General features: G+C 48.0%; 1 non-coding gene across 1 annotated transcript; it reads right to left on the bottom strand.

Moving 5' to 3' along the window:
- Positions 1-1,515: 1,515 nt before the first annotated feature.
- Positions 1,516-1,587, bottom strand: TRNAC-GCA. Its single transcript has one exon. It is a non-coding gene; the product is annotated as a tRNA-Cys (tRNA).
- Positions 1,588-3,112: the final 1,525 nt, after the last annotated feature.

Genomic DNA, 3,112 nt, shown 5'->3' with positions numbered 1-3,112 from the left:
CCGGAACTGGGGAAAGAGACACTGGAGTCAGTGGAATAACAGCAGGAAGGGATAAGTCTCATGATTTGTCACTAACCAAAGGCTTTGTGAACAGAGCGATAATGTTACTGAATGGTCTGGCTAACCCTGCAGTTAGAAACAATCAGCTCTATGGGTGGTAAATTTACAGAGGCTCTGCTGCTGATCATGAAATAGAAGCACATTGCCTTTAAACAGCTGCTATTTCAGTGCCTCTGGAAGTACAGAAAACAATGATCTGTGTTAAAGGAACGTTGCCATTTCTCAGAGCCCCAATTTCTATTGTGTGTGTACAGGAAGGTTTGAATGTGTAGCAGGTAGTTTGGTAAAGCTTAGCTATTTTATGTGTGTAACAGGCTCCTGCCCACCTCCAGCAGAGGTTCAATCACATACGATGGCAACTTACCGAATGTCACACAAATTAGTCCATCCCTCCCCATATTCAGTCTCTGACCGGAATGTTCGAATGAGGCAATGAACTGGGAAAGTATCGCGGTAGGAATACATTAACAAGTGGGATTAATCAGAGCTGGGCTGCAGACAGAGCCTGTTCTAGAGCTGGTGAAGTGACAGGGACACGCTCCCGCTCGTGCCGGCTCTGAAATAACAGCAGAAGCAGATCGAAGAGAATGAGCTCATGGGCAGCTGCCCTGTCAGTGCATCACTCATCTGGCAGGTGTTACACAAAACACAGCACTTCCCCCCCACTGCCACCACTTCATTATACTGTCCATGGGGCTGTTTGTCCTGCAGGACTTTGATCTCTCTGGGTGGCCCATGGTGATTCATAACAGAGCCATTGGGGGAGCAGGAGTCATCCCAATGGAAATCTCTCCACTTCTTTCTCAGTGTTACCTTCTTAGCCCTGGCTTTGGAGATGACATTAGCCTTATCCTGTCTTGATTTTAGGTAGGATTTTGATCACCTTCTGGGGCTTGGCAGCTTAGAACTTTTGAGGGCTTTTCTCTGCCTTTTTGGTCCCTGCTGCAGTCAGTACATTCTAGACATGGGCATGGTGACCTCCCTGGGGATCTTAACAGCTTTAGCCAGCTTCTTGGTGGCTATTTTCCTGCTCAGAGCCACTGTCTTCTTCTCATGCCTTGTCCTGGGGGCCCAGCTGCTGCTTGAATGGGAAGGAGCCAAAGTGCTGGTGACTTTAGCCCGCACCAAGTTGCCTTTGCTCGTCAGACTCCTGAACCCCAACTGGATGTGATTCTTGTTCTTCTGCACAGCACAGCCCTGGAGAGGAGGGATCTGCAAATGTACATTCATATGATCCCTTTGTTTAATTGATGAAAACATAAACTAGACACTTAGAGGCTAGGAACTGATTTCAGCTGATGGACAGGTTTGCTAGGTTTTTGTGCATTTGGACAGTGAAATGTTGAGTGTTACATTCATTTCAAGCATCCCCATATAGTGGAGCTTCTGAACATAATGGAGAATGGAAATCAAAATGTTTTCCCTTTTTTCAAAAAAAAAAAGAAGAGGCTTATTAGAGGGGACTTGGATTTGAAGCAAGGACCACTTGATCTGCAGTCAAACACTCTACCACTGAGCTATACCCCCATGAGAGCAGATGTTCTCCCCATTGTAGCTGAAGCACATCAGAGATTCCAATAGCAGGGGCAGGTTCTCTCTGGGGCACAGAGATTTTTCGGGGAGTTGGTGGCTCCTTTCTTTCCTCACCCTGGAGTAAATGCAGCTTTTTATTCCATGGTACATGTTTTATGGACTAACAACAGCAGCTTGAAGAAAGAGGAGAGTGAATATCTCACTCTTAGGGCTGAAGGTGGCCACGTCCCCTCTGTCTGGCCGTTGCCATTGCAGGAGAGAAGGTTTCAATGGAATTGAATGCCCTGGCTCAGACTAGAGACACAGAAAGGTTTTGCTGTTTGTTGAACAGCAAAGGAGATTGTGTCTGTATGTGAAACTGAGGAGGGACATGAAATGCCCACAGGGTGGCGCAATGCCCTAAGCTAAGGCAGGAGGGGGAAGGAATGGGGCTGAGGAATGACTGAAGTGGACTCACCTGGGATTGAAATGACATTTGTTTGTGTCGGGCAGTGAGAAATGTGACATTAATTCAGATGCAGGGTTGAGGCTTCTTTAGCTGCTTGTAGAACTTGAACTTGATTTCCCAGAAGGGAGAAAGGGAAAGTCTGGGGCGGCCTTTAGTCCCTGGCTGGAGCAGTGTATGAAAAAGGCTCCAGAGACGCAGCTAGCAATTACAGGCCACTGAGGCTGACGTCAGTACCAGGCACATTGGGTGGAATTGTAGAGCCCAATGATTAGACCCATTGGTGAAGGGAATTTGTTGGGTGTAGCGGGTGGTTACCTGCTCCTGCCCTGCGGGGCTTGAAGCGCCCAGGAGAGGGCTGGGGCTGGGGCAAGGAGCCTGGGCTGATTGGGGGAAGCAGGCTCAGCTGTGGCCATGCCCCAGTCAGGCCCAGCTGGCCCCTAGAAGAGGCTGTGAGCCAGGAGCCCAGTCAGTCTCCCTCTGTAGCGAGAGAAGGGCCTGGCTGCAGGGACCCAAGCAAGACACCTAGAGTGGGAGCAGGGCTGGGGAAGAGACAGAGGAGCTGGGAGCTCTGGCCTGGAAAGCCTCTTCTCCAAAAGAGAGTGCAAAGTGTGACAAAGGGATCTCACCAAACGGAGTGACTGGGCAGCAAAAAGGCAGATGAAATTCAATGTGGATCAATGCAAAGTAATGCACATGGGAAAACATGATACCAGCTCTACATCTAAACTGATGGGATCTAAATTAGCTCTTACAACTTAAGAAAGAGATCTTGGAGTCACTGTGGATACTTCTCTGAAAACATCTACTCAATGTGCATCGGCAGTCAAAAAAGTGAACAAAATGTTGGGAAGTCATTAGGAAAGGGATGGCTAGCAAGACTGAAATATATTGCCTGTGTATAAATCTGTGGTAGGCCCACATCTTGAATACTGGAGCTGGTCCCCCATCTCAAAAAGATATATCGGAATTGGAAAAGGTACAGAAAAGGGCAACCAAAATGATTGGGGTGTGGAACAGCTTCCATGTGAGGTGAGATTAATAAGACAGAGGAGTTTTCAGCTTGGAAAAGAG

Source organism: Mauremys mutica, chromosome 26, assembly GCF_020497125.1.
Source record: "Mauremys mutica isolate MM-2020 ecotype Southern chromosome 26, ASM2049712v1, whole genome shotgun sequence".
Taxonomy (NCBI): Eukaryota; Metazoa; Chordata; order Testudines; family Geoemydidae; genus Mauremys; species Mauremys mutica.
The sequence above is the reverse complement of the archived record's forward strand: the minus strand, read 5'-3'. Positions and strand labels throughout refer to the sequence as shown.